The sequence below is a fragment of the Perissodus microlepis genome, chromosome 15, assembly GCF_051167445.1.
Source record: "Perissodus microlepis isolate ML-2025 ecotype Zambia chromosome 15, ASM5116744v1, whole genome shotgun sequence".
NCBI lineage: Eukaryota > Metazoa > Chordata > Actinopteri > Cichliformes > Cichlidae > Perissodus > Perissodus microlepis.
In genome coordinates, this window is record NC_140475.1 from 378,578 (window position 1) to 392,651 (window position 14,074).

General features: G+C 43.0%; 1 protein-coding gene across 2 annotated transcripts in view; it reads right to left on the reverse strand.

Moving 5' to 3' along the window:
- Positions 1–13,615, reverse strand: part of disp1 (dispatched homolog 1 (Drosophila)) — a 106,309-nt gene extending 92,694 nt beyond the window's left edge. The window contains exons 1-2 of one of the 2 annotated variants that reach the window (XM_084953502.1): positions 13,423–13,615; positions 8,498–8,573 (exon numbers count right to left, since the gene is read on the reverse strand). The gene's annotated coding sequence lies outside the window, so the exon portion shown is untranslated. The remainder of the gene's footprint in view (positions 1–8,497; positions 8,574–13,422) is intronic. The other variant, XM_084953503.1, reaches the window with a different exon arrangement.
- Between the last annotated feature and the right edge of the window lie 459 nt (positions 13,616–14,074).

The window sequence follows — 14,074 nt, forward strand, 5'->3', positions numbered from 1 at the left end:
TGATGAGCTACGCAACCAAGGAAAGATGTAGTGAAGAAACATCTCTCTCTTACACATGCACACTCACAAAATGAAAGACTGATGAGGTGAGGTGAGCAAAATGATTTTGTGCAGGCCAAAGAATGGCAACAGATTAAGAATGGGTCCAGTAAAAGAATGAAAATACTCACAAACAACATGTGTGGTTTAACGTCATCAGGAAGACACGAGATGACTCAGTACCCCCTGTAAGGTATTAATTGAATTCTATTCTCTTCATGCAGCACCGAATCACAACAACAGTCGCCTCAAGGCGCTTTATATTGCAAGGTAAAGACCCAACAATCGGATGACTCTGTATAAGCAAGCGCTTAGGGACAGTGGGAAGGAAAAACTCCCTTTTAACAGGAAGAAACCTCCAGCAGAACCAGGCTCAAGGCGGGGCCATCTGCCACGACCGGTTAGACAAGAATGTGTAACCTGTGAAAGATTTTTTGAAAGAGTTTTGATAAACTCAAATAAAAAGTGTCTGTTTAATGCAGTATATTAATAACTAACCTCGTATTGTGGATGAATAATCTCAGTTGTTCTCCTGACTGAAGTTTGCCCCGTGTACAGCATCCTGCTATGCGACTGCAATTGTCCCTGACCACCAGAATCCCTCACGTTAACTTTTATCGAGTGGAAAAAAGTTAGCGTTCATCCTCCAGCTTCACTGTGCTAATGTTATGCTAACATAGCTGTGTCGCTAGCAATCACGTAGCACAACATTATATACCAGGTAGTCCAACTTCAGTAACCCTGCAAACATCACTGCTGTTTAGTTTTCTGTCTTCATTTATGTTGGAAGTGGTAGCAGAGCTGTACGTTTGAATTAGCTTCAAAAATCTCTCAGTCAGAACATGGTATGAAATGTTTAGGTGTAAACTAGCGAGCTAACTTCCTGTTAACTTCTAACTCCGTTAAATTTAATAAATTCTGTTTTCATGGATGCCTGGATGTTAAACTTAATTGTTACACCCGATAAAGCAGCAACGCTGATGATTTAATTAAAGATGAAAGAATTTAGACCGTTTTTAACTCTCAGTGTTCGTTTGACTTTGGGACCTGAAACAGACGGAGTTTTGGACCCAGATTACTCCGCGAAGCTCCTCACTACAGCAGCCGTAATGCTCTGACAATCCATCAAGCAGTGCGGCTTACCAAAGCTGTACTAAAACATTTTTAACAGATTTCTGCCCAAATCAGTTCGAGGTCAGTAAGCACAACCAGAATTCATACATAAGGCACACTCTCGATTTTTGAGAAAATTAAAAGATTTTAAGTGTGGAAAATACGTTATACAGAAGAAAAGAATATATCGTGATATATATCGTTACCGCACGTGCTTCAAATTATATCGCGATATGAATTTTAGGCCATATCGCCCAGCCCTAAATGGTTGGTGATATTAAAGTCCTGTTTGTGGCACATTCGTATATGTGAGGGGGCAAACTCCTCAAGATGGGTGGTGACCATGGTGGCCATTTAGAAGTCGGCCATCTTGGATACAACTTTTGTTTTTTCAATAGGAAGAGGGCCATGTGACACATCAAACTTATTGGTAATGTCACAAGAACAACAATGGTGTGCTTGGTTTCAACGTAACTTTATCCTTGTTGAGATGCTGCAGTAGCTGGAGTTTGTAAGGGTGCCATTTGTGAGTAGCTAATATCCGCTGAAGGGATGTTCGACTAATGCCACTCTCCAGGGACATGCGGCGCGTGCTATGCTGTGGGCTCTTGCTGAATGAAGCGAGGACAGCCACTGATGTTTCTTCATTAGTGACAGTTTTCTTGCGTCCACATTTTGGCAAACCCAACACTGAACCAGTTTCACAAAACTTGGCGAGCAGTTTGCTGACTGTAGCATGGGAGATGGGTGGTCTCGTAGGGGGTCTTGCATTGAAATCTGCTGCAATGACCCGGTTACTGCGTTCACCAGATATCAACACAATTTTGCTCCTCACGTGTTAACCTCTTCGACATGTCAATGGCTGTGAACAAAGAGAAACTTGTAAATAACTCATGAAAGAATAAAGTTACGTTGAAACCAAGCACACCATTGTTTTTCTTGTGACATTACCAATAAGTTTGATGTGTCACATGGCCCTCTTCCTATTGAAAAAACAAAAGTTGTATCCAAGATGGCCGACTTCTAAATGGCCACCATGGTCACCACCCATCTTGAGGAGTTTGCCCCCTCACATATACTAATGTGCCACAAACAGGACTTTAATATCACCAACCATTCCCATGTTATTACGCTGTATCCATATAAATGGCCCACCCTGCATAATGAGACACTCAGATTTCAACGTGCAAAAACAAAAAAGTTCTAAACTGGATAAAACTTTAAAAACAACAACAACACTAAAACATCTTAAAAAAATTTGACATAAAAGCTAAAATTATGACAACAATCTTTGGACCATGTCAGAGAACCTCTCTGTGAGTTATCGCCACTTGAAAACACTAGAATTTTGTTCTATCTGGGTGAGTGAATAGAACACTAATGTTTCTGTTTTTGCACTACACTTTTTGTGAGCACAAATTTCATGTTACAAAGAATCCAACATGCTTTATTTCACAGGATTGTTAAATATAAGTACACAACATTGAGAAATGACCACAAGCCGTCTTTTGAAATTTTTTTTTCTTTTATTAATGTGCGCTCAAATATGGGGCTTTTTTTCCTCTATATTTTAACTGGCCAATTATCAGACATTTTTAATGCATCTGTCCCAAATCCCAGATCCTAATCCATGATGATAGTAAGAAAGGCCAGTGAGAACCTCAGGCTTTTATCTTTAATGGGCTTTGAGCTAGTCGTGTTCAAACATGGCCTCAGATTTCACCAGTTTAAACGTGATATACATCTTGGAAGAGAACTCTCTCTTCTCTGCCAGCTAACTGCTTAAAACGACATGACGAAGAGCTGAAAGAGCTCAGGGAAAAGTGACCCATTTTCAAGAAGATACTTTTGTTCTTGAACAAATGTTGTAATCTTTTCTCTGTATGTAATATTGTAGGGTCTACCTTACCTTATTGTGATTTGGCGCTGTATAAATAAAACTTTATTGAATTATTTAGAGGTACTTGCCCATGTGAGCCCATGTGACTATGGAGTAGTGCTACAATATACTGTACAAATGTCCATGTGGGGTTGATATTCCTGAAAACTCAACACAGACCTTACTGACGAATGTGAGCAGGATGGAAAAGGCTGATGCTCAAAGAGATTCCCATGTGATCTGTGTATGGGGCGGGGGGGCTCACTCCACGTGAACCACATGGCTTCATCCGTCTTGTCGGTGCCCCTTCCTGTTTGTAGCAAACCTCAGTTTAAAAAGAAGAAGACAGACTGCCGTCCCCTGCAGTGATGCACTCTGTCCACTGCAGTCAGACTTTTTTTCCTGCGCTTAAACGGGTCAAATAAAGTAGTGGCGCAAATGTGCAGCACCTGTTCCTGTCGCCATCCGTCAGTATGTCAAATATAAAAACAGTGACAGCTGTGCTGCTGGCAGTGATACGGCGATGCTCTGGGCTGATGCACAAGACTGAGACAAGACTCTTTTCTCTTTTTGAAGAGCGCTTCTTCCCACACAGGGCTCTTTCCGGGTCAAATAGCTTAAAGCTGAGTGCAGTGGCCAGAGCCTGTAATATTTCACATATGCTTTTCGAGGCGCACCAGGCGCTATCGATCGCTTTAATCTAAAGCCCGGGAACGAGAAAGAAAAGGGACCATCAGGCAGCCTGCTTTCAATTACGAGCTCCATAAAGACACGCAGATAGGAGCTGACGTGATGGATGGTGGGAGAGGCAGTGATAGCATCTGCTGAGGCGCGAGTAACCCTAACAGGAAAAAGAAAACTTTCATTCACTGCTGCTAAATGAATATGAACTAACTTCTAAAAGTGGGCTGTCATTCACTCAAGCATTAAAATACACTTTAGTTTATCAAATGAGCAGAAACAACAGGAAACTGCGCAGACTTTAACCTTAGCTACATGTGGACCAATAGAATTACAAAGGCCCGTTCTGAGGCAGGAAAAACGCCGCTATGTTACAGCTGTAGCAATGTGCCATCTTTTCCAGCCCAGCCAACCAGAGAGAGGGAAGAAATAGACCTACACCAATCCTTCTGGATTTCCACTTTTTTATGATGTGCAAATTAAAATATCCCTTACAAGTAGAGTGCAACCCTAACCCTAGTCATTCGTGTCCTGAGGAGATGAAAGCGGATGGTTAGGCAGCTGGAGCCTGCACGCTGAATTACTGAATAACAAAGAATGCGTGAGCGAGCATGGAGGAAGCGGGCAGATCATTGCAGCAGCAGCCATCAGACGGGTGCTGTTTAAAAAAAAAGTCATTTATCCAGACAGTACGAGACAAAACAAAATCACCTGATCGGACGCCACACAGACGTTTTCCTACAGCACTCTCCATCTTCTGCGTCTCAAGACAAACGACACAAGGTGACGAACCCTTTGAAAACACGGACGTCGCAACAACTTTCATCAGTCACTGCTTTTGGCATCTCCATTAAAAGCTCGGGCACGTCCGTCCTCGGTTTAACCAGAGGACAGAATTTAAACAGAACAGATGCATTCTGTTTAAATTTCATGCCAACATCTCATGTCTTGTGAAATCCAATTTTACTGCAGCAGACATTATAAGATCGATGTAAACGATAAATCGTTTGCAGGTTTCAGATTTCGTAAAATCGTGTTGACATAAAAATTCAAAGGTAATAAAGTATTACAGCGTGTCAGCATTAGCGTGTACGAAGGTGACTTTAGTGTTTAACCTAAGAAGAATTTGCAGCTGAACCTTTACAGCACTATAATGTGTGCATCGTATACACTCACAGGCCATTTTGTTAGGTACGCCTGTTCAGCTGCTCCTCTGTGCCATCCAATCACATGCAAGATGTGGCTGCTTAGCACCAAACAGACCAAACCAACCTCCTGAGCACAGTTTAGATATTTCACTGTTGTTAGAGACCAAAACAGCGTGAATATTGGACCAACGATGTAATGCCTACTAACATGACACAGAATCAAGGGTGTCAAACATAAGGCCCGGGGACCAAAGACAATGCCGCCCACTGGATGGCTTTGGGAAACGTGAAAGCGTGCATCAGAGGTTAAACAATTAAATGACAGAAACGTTCCCGTTTCCAGTAATGCAGAACTTTGCAGTGGGGGGTGTTGTAGGTTATTTTTTGGGTGGGTGGGGTTTAGAATGGGTCCACAGTTTAAGTATTTAAGGTTTTGTTGCTGGTTTTCCAGGAACGTCTTCAAATATAGTTCATGCTGCCCCTGTGTAGCCAAAACAAAGCCCACTAGTGAATCGTGCAGACCCGTCCGTCTGATCTTTGGCTTGGATTTCATCCCCAGTGAAAGCAAAATACTGATCTGAGATAAATCCAGATCCATGTCTTTGACAGCCAAGATAGCAGAAGGCTTTTCCTCCTGAGAAACAGAACAACTACTCTGTCTGTTGGATATCTTCAGTGGATCAAACCAGCCTGCCTGTCAGCACCAGGACACACAAATCCATACTGTGCAGTAACCTGAAGTCTCTCCAGACGAGAGATCAGGCACGCTGGTGCCACATGGTTCCTTGAGATCCACTAGCATCTCCATCATTCAGCTCAACATCAAAGAAGCCAGCGCCTTGCTTTTGAATTATTGGCAGCAAGTGTGCAGTCATGCCTCCGGTGGCATCCGGCTCCCAGCCCGATTAACCCCTGTGCCACGCCAAGGAGGAAAAGCAGAGGATACGGCCCACAGCAAGGCAAGATAAATTACAGTGCCAACAACTGCACATCAGCAACGACGCTAAAGGTCACGCGCTTGTCATCGGCACATTTGACGGCTCAATCAACTGCAGCTTCAGTCCACGGGAATGTACAAGGCGAGGCAGAGCAGGTTTAACCTCGGCCACATTATCTGTATAATGTCATGATACAGAAATGAACCCACCTCCAACCACCTGTCTTCCCTTATCCATCTCGTATCCATGTTTTAGGGCTGCCACAAACGATTATTTTGATAGTCGACTAGTCACCGATTATTTTTGCGATTAGTCGACTAATCAGATCATCATCCATTGGACATAAAATGTACAGCTTACTGCACCAGCAGCATCTGCTCTTATATAACTATCATTAGCTTACAGCTTTAAGTGTTTAAGGTATGTGCTAACATAAAGACAAGATGATAGTTTATTAAATTTTAATGAAATCTGCAGATTGTTTCGGTGAAGTTTAATAAACTCCTTGCTATCTAAAATATAACAGGACACCGGAGTAAATTCTCAAGCATCTCACACTTCTGATAATCAGCTGTCTGCTTGACGTTTGTTCAGCTGTGTAAAAACTATAACTTTAATCTCAGCCAAACCGATTTACTCAGGAACAAATAAAATACTGAAAAAAAGCCAAACAATCATTTTTAAGTTATCTAAGTGACTCATATATGTTTAACCTGAGTAGCGAAAGACGGCGGTGGGTTTGAAGACGATTTGCCGGGAGTCCGGTGTTCTCACGGCTCTAGTGATCTTGCCCCCGGCTAGCTATCGAGCTAGTGGGTAACAGACGTCTCCGAAAACGTCGGAGCGCTTTTGAAAATATGTGGTGTCTTGATAAACTGAGCAGATATTTGAGGTTTACACAGCTACATTCTCGCCTGAAAATATGTTAAACGTTTATTTTGTGACCCAGAAAGAATAATAAGAGTAATATTAAAACTAACTAGCTGCCACCATTGTTGGAAACTGAGCTGGGCTGCGCTATGAATTCTGGGACAGAGCTTCTTCTTCTTCGGGGTTTAACGGCAGCTGGCATCCTTGTACATGCAGTGCTGCCATCTTCTGTTTCAGTCCGTTACTACACTCTTAAATCCTACTACTCATTCCTGCGTCTTTTGTGATCTTACAAAGCTTTAAACGACACGTCGACTATTAAATCAGTCGTCGACGATTTTGATAGTCAACGTAATCGTGACTAGTCGACTAATCGTGGCAGCCCTACCATGTTTCCCTCCACACAGGCATGCACAGGGTTAGCTATAACGGTGGCCGTCCGTGCACGCCGTCCTTTTTCTGCTTATAACATTCGGGGGTCGTGTTGTGCTGAAGCCTGTTCCTGCTGCCACAGGCTGACAGGACAGCCAGTTTACACAAATGTAATTTAGCAGTTGATTAAAATGCGTCTCATTTCAGGGGATTTTGTCCAAGATCAGTTTATCGGAGCGTCCCTCTACATCAGTCCTAGCTTCTCATGTGGCCCCTTGGGGAAATGAATTGCCCACGCCTGCTCTAAAGGAAATAAAGCAGTTTACAAGGAACACAAAGGCTTCAGTGCTCTTTGTAAAGACAGTCTTGTTACTTGGGATTACATTTTCCCCCCCCCCATCTATGGATTAATGCAGCTCTACCATTTATTCTTTCGCCTGTTTGTGCATTACCTCTCTTTCCCATTTCCCCCCTTAACTAAATGCCTGGAAAAATTCCAGCACATCATCAGCAAACAGACAAAAGATAATTCAGTCCAGCCTGTTACATGACACATGGGATTCATTCTGAGGCAATGAAGATGAACGCTGGCGTTGTGTGCAGAAGGTAAGGGCAGTGAACAGAGAGAAAGAAAACAAAGGAACAGTGATAACATTACATATGCTGACGCAGAACACGGCTGTTCTGTTAACTGATACTGGCAAAAGACAAAAGAGGAAGTAGTCTACTGATTGCAACATACAGATCAAGACCACACAAGACAACAGAGGCAAATGTTTCCAACATGGAGAAAAAATAATGCGCTGATACGGTGACACAAAGATAGCACAAAGACATAAAGGTTGGCACAGAAAAGCTACGGGGAAAAAGTGAGATAGCGAGCAGCTGTTACAGCCAGCTGTCCTGACCAGTTGCTCTTAAGGGTGGGAGGCCAGGATGGAGGGATTCAGAGACATTAAGGAAAGACGGGGGGATATAAGAAGCAGACGGAGATGCTGATGGCTGACAGGGAAGGAGGAAAGTGGAAAACGCTCAGAAAGAAAGGATAAGAGTGTTCACCTAGAAGCAAGATTTTGGAGCAGGAAAAACTTGGAAAACTCTTCTGTGACTTTTTAAATGGCAAAAAGAAGAGAAAGCTGTTTTGTAAAATCCAACAGAACTGATCCATAAGCTCCGCCCACTCCAAATCCAGATATCTTCTGTAAGCGTCACAGAAACACAACAAACACAAAACCAAAGAAAGTATTGTTTACAGCCTTCAATCTCAGCAGGACATCACACACAAACCTTACAGAGGAATAACAAGCTGAAGAGTGACCCCTAGTGGCATTTTCTCCACCGTGCAAGGCGACAATTCAAGTACAGGCAAGTTAGTCACATGATGTATGAATCCTTAAAATTAGAGCCCGTGTGTGTTCTTTGAATATTAGACTGTTCAGTGGTATGTAGGTACTTACTGTAAACTCTCAGGATGAGCACTCTGTGTGTTTCCTTTGCTTTCCTGATCACAAAGAGACGAGCTCACCTGGCTACCTAACGGAGAGAAACATTGACAACCTGATTAAAAGAAGAGTACAGAGCATTCACAAGTCTTTACTTCAAAGAAACCACATTCTCCTACAGTAACTTTGCACGACTCACAGTTCAAATAAGTTATTGTAGATTAATAATAATCTACAAGCTGGGCCTCGGTAATAGCCAATTAGTTCATCCACTGTCTGCAAAAATGTTGCAAAACTGACTGAACAGGGCTGTAAAGAGCAAATGGGCCAAAGCATCCTGCAAAGGCAACCCAAGCGTTTCTCAAGGCAAACATGCATTATACAAGGCTGCAACTGCTAAACTCTTAATGCATTACTTAAACCCACTGAATCACATATGACTGCTGTGTTGGTGCACAAACATCACAGAATAAAGAAATATTCCACTTGTCTGATCTGAGATAACAAGAGTCCACATCACTAGTGTCCATTTTCAAAGACAGCTCTCATAACCTTCATACTAGCTGTGCACATGACTGCCAATCCAATTATCCACCAGCGAGGACATTTGTCATAATGTTGGCTGACATGAGCTCTTTCAGTGGGTGGAACAGTGGTTAACACGGCTGCCCCACAGCAAGAAGGTCCTGGAGATCTGGCTTCCTCCCACAGTCCAAAGATTCATCCTCAGCCTATGACAGCTGGGATATCATCCAGCCCCCTGCCACCCTGAATCGGATAAGAAGATGGATGAACTCTTTTACTTCCTGTGCCCTCGTCAGACAGTCCGTGCAGATTTTTCCTTCGATTGTTCCCGTCTGTGGACGTGGACCGTGGACTGTGCCACAGGCAATGGAATTCAAGCAGACTTCACAGGAGTTTAACAGGAGTGACTATTCAGCCATTGTTCCTGTGTAACCAGGGCTTTGAGCTTCTCTCTGACCCGTCTATCCCCCATGTTACACTGTCAGCTGCTGTGTCTGTACGCCTATTTAGGTCGAGCAATGGTTCCTAACCGAACACAAAAGATCTTTGACTTTCACTTCCCTCTTGTGTTTGTAAAAAGTATTTGGCTCAAGAGCTCTTGGTCACGTTCATATGATGTTGAGAAGCTATAAAACAAGGATTAGCTCACTAATGCTCGTAAGAAAAACACTCTCACTGCAAACTGTTGACAGAGAGCTGGCCAACCAGTGCATTTACACACACGGCATTGAAAACCTGCTTTCATAAATAAAAAAGGGAAAAGGGGGGATAGCTTATCATCTCAAATATTTCTGTTTTCTGCCACTAAGCCTAGACGGGCGAGGACTTACTGGGTAAGCTGCACATTAAAACTCAACGTACACATCATATTTATCTACATAACACTGACACACTGTCATTGTTATGTAGATGCTCTTTCCTACTTGAAATGAACATTCATGACAGAATATTTGGCTCATCTCAAAATTCAGGCATTTTCAAAGCCCCATAGTTATGTGCCAGGTTGGTTTAGAAAGGTAAGGGGGAGCTTTTCAAGGTGGCACAAAATGTACTGTTTTCATTCAGGTTCAAGGAGTTTATACATTTCTTCCTTTTAAATGAGTGTATTTGATTAATTGATAAATTAGCCACAATCTCTGAGACTTTACAAACTTAATCTTTAAGTTGTACATTTTCTCATTAATATTTCCCTATTTTTCATATTTGCAACATTATACAAATAAAGGAAAATAACAAGCTGAGGTAGACAGTAACATGGATTCCACTCAAAAGTCTACTTATTACTAGAGATGGCACGATACCCAATACTGATATCATAAATTTGCCGATACCGATATGAATCCGATATAATGTGTTTTTTAATCAATAAAACTCTTTTTTAATATCTTGCTGCATTTTGTATAAGTTCATACTCAAGTTTAAATAAACAACAACACTAAAGCTATTCTGTTATACCTGTATGCAAAAAATACACTGCACCCAAAATATTTCATAGTTCAGCAAAACTGATCAAGCTAATAAACTTAAACCTGCTCCATCCTCCCTATTCTGGTATTTTAAAGAGTACTTAGCAGGAAGGAAAAAGTACTATAGCTTACTAGGGTATATTAGACTTAATAGTTACTATATACAGTAATGGACTTCTATACATTTTACATCAGATTAAAACTTTGGGTGTAAGATTCAGATAATTATTTATTAAAAGCTCGACATTTTAAATGAGAATAAGAAAGAAAAGTATGTCTTTGTGCCCCCTTTTCCCTGTTCATGCCCTATCGGCCCCCCTGGCTAAACTTTGCTAGATCCGCCCCTGCACAGTTACCAGCCGTCAGCTGCGTAGAAAAAGATCCTGGTGTAGAAAGTTATATTAAATAAATTCTAACAACAGCTTATCAAGCTTAAACGTGCTGCTGTTGTTCAGCCGCTGGTTTCCTCTTTCTGGTGCGAAGTGGGCCAAAAACAAACAAGAGAGCCGATCAGCTGATCGTTGATCAGTTTCATGATTGAAGTAGCAGCAGGAGAGAGAGAGAGAGAGAGAGAGAGGCAGTCGCTCCATATATCGGCTGTTAAGCTTAACGTGCGAATGCTTTACAAACATTCAGAGATGAACTTGCACACTTGCTTTACTTCTCTCTGGGATCACTTCCTCGGGGATGAAATGCTGGTTTGGTAGCGAAGCTCCAAATGCTCAACCAGACCACCGACAGGTCTCGCACGCCACAGCCGCTCTATCACGTGATGCACACTGCTCGACGTGCTACGGTTATGAGCTGAGTTACGCCGTGTCACAACTTTTGTGAGGTGCTTTTTTGATATTTAATGGATCGATTACATTTTTTATTTCTCTCCGATATCCGATCCAGTAATTTACGTCAGTATGGATACCGATGCGTAATATCGGATCGGTCCATCTCTACTTATTACATTTTTCCATATTTTTCTTTCATGTTTCTCGTGGTTGGTCAAATTAAGAATCTCCAAAATTTCAAATGATGCGCTCAGATTTTGTGCTAAATTTATGCTCACTTTCAGATTGTTGTTTCTACTCTTATCTCTGTGTGATGTCAGTGGGAGCAGATATCCCTACTACGGTCACTCACACAGGCATAAGGCAGCTGCTGTTCAAACCTTTTGTTTGCAGCCCAGCATCATAAAGCTGGCTCCAATCAAAAGGAGCTAAAATTACTTTTTTCAGATGGCTCAGGCAGAGCTGCTCCACGTATTTGATTTGAAGACTTTTTTACACCACATGGCTGTACTGACGTAACCTCCCAAAGGATCTGTGTCTCCATCTTTCATCAAATGTTTAAACCAGAGGAGCTTAAAGCAGGTGCAATGACACAGAAAATGCACTTCATTTCCCAGCCATACACTGCATACTTACTGGCCACTTCATGAATTACACACCGCTAGTACCAGGTTGGACTGCCTTTAAGCTTAATTCATTGCAGCAAAGAGTCAGCATCTCAGGTTCTGGTCCACACTGACACAACAGCATCACACGGATTGCAGCAGATCTGTCAGCTGCACATATGTGACGAGAATCTCGTCTTCCACCAAAGTTCTAAAGGTGCTCTATTGGATTGAGATCTGGTGACTGTGGAATTGGAGTACAGTGAAGTGTGAGATGGTTTGTCACATGAAACATTATCCTGCTGGAAGCAGCCACTGAAAGATGGGCATATTGTGCTCATAAAGGGATGGAGGTGTGACCGATATCCCCATGCTGGGGTTGCTCCAGGAGCAACGTAGTCAGGGCTGGCCCAGGTTCAGAGTTGCAAGTGATCAGTCACATTGTTATGATGTCACAGGGCTAAGGTTGGGTTTTGGTGTGATGGTGTTACCACCTAGCCTAGCAAAACTATGACATCACTATGTCTGTGAAGGTTCTCAGTCATCCAGGTCATGACATCACTATAATGTGATTGGTCACTTGCAATGTTGAATCTGGACCAACAATAATTATGATGTTCCGGAAACAACGTCAGGTCTCACTTGATGGGCAACAAACTCGGGCAGGCTGTGGTTTCAAAACGATGCTGGACTGGTCCAAACTGTTCCCAGCAGCCCACGTGACACAAACAAACAAAGCCACTTAAATCACTCTTCCTCCACACTTTGATAATCAGTCTGAACTTCAGCAGGTCGTGTTGATCATGCCTACATCCCTAAATGCAATGACCTGGTCTCATGTGATTGGATGACATATTTGCCTTAATGTGCTTTTGAACAGATGTACCTAATGAAGTGGCAGGTAGGCATAAACAGTCTATAAATGCAGGAAAAGCACAGTTCCTACTCTGTTGAGGAGGTGTTCAAATAAATAAAGCAGCATCTGTCAGGCAGAGAGAGCATCATCAGTTTCAGTCTGCCAGCACAGTTCCTGGAACTACACAGCAAACACGGTGACAGTGTCCACGGTCCTCCGTGAAATGGAAAATACACCTGTGCTTGTACAGCTCGGCTTTGCAGACCAGCACACTAATAACAACCAGGTACACAAACACTTTGAACACGTTTCACTCCTGCTTCTTTCCGAACAGCTGAAACTAACACCCCGTTTCAAATTTAAAGGGGCGGGCGGACCTGTCCGCGTGCACATTAACAGCCAAATGTGACGTTATCAGCCTCGGCCTTATGTCAAATCACAGCTGACCCCGCGAGCTAGCGTTAACCACAATGAAGCCCAAAGCGTGAACAGCTCGCTTGGAGACAGGCTCTGTCGTCACCTGAGAGCTACGAACCCCACACAGCCTCCCCCGAAACAAACACAGCGCAGCGCGGGTGCTTGCCCCTCGGCAGGCGAGTTAAGTTCACGTTAGCTGACTGACGCTGCTAGCCAGCTAACCTCGCTGACCAAAACAGCTGGCTAAACAACAGCGGCTGCTCTGTTTCTCTCCCAGCCCCATACTCACTCGAGCACCCGCACGGTGTGAAGGCAAGACACGGGGCTAGTGCTAACGGCCGGCCGGAGAAGTATTCCCGGGTTTCTACTTTAGTTCCTGCGGATGCTGATGTATCCGATCTCCATGCATCAAACCATGTTGGGTGGGCAGCTGCGCACTGAGTTCTTGTTTGTACTATCAGGAGGTTTCTGGGAGGAAATGTAGGAAACTTCGAAGGGCACTAGGAGGCGACTATGTACCTCAGCCTCCTATCTCCTCGAAGTATTTTATTTGAGCAAAAGTAGTTTTTCAGATATCAGTGTCTGTCCTTCTGTTGGGAGCTCAAACAAAACCGTTCAGAAGCAGTGAACTGAAAATGTCTCGAATAAAAGCGATCAGACAGAAGCGTTCACTTCACTCTGGACTCAAACAAAGAAGGCATGCTGACTCAGCAGGGACAGCGTTTAATGACAAAAGTAACAGAAAGCAAGAATGCGTCTTTCCATCACATTCTAGTTTTTGCAAAGCCTGATGGCTGATTTTGTTCTACATGTACAAACACATGCTTTGACAACAACAGATGCACACATGGTACCAATTGGTGGCATAAATATTCATCAGGACGTGCAGTTTTTTCAACACATTTAAAGCTATCTCCAAAAGTTGATTCTGTTCATCTGGA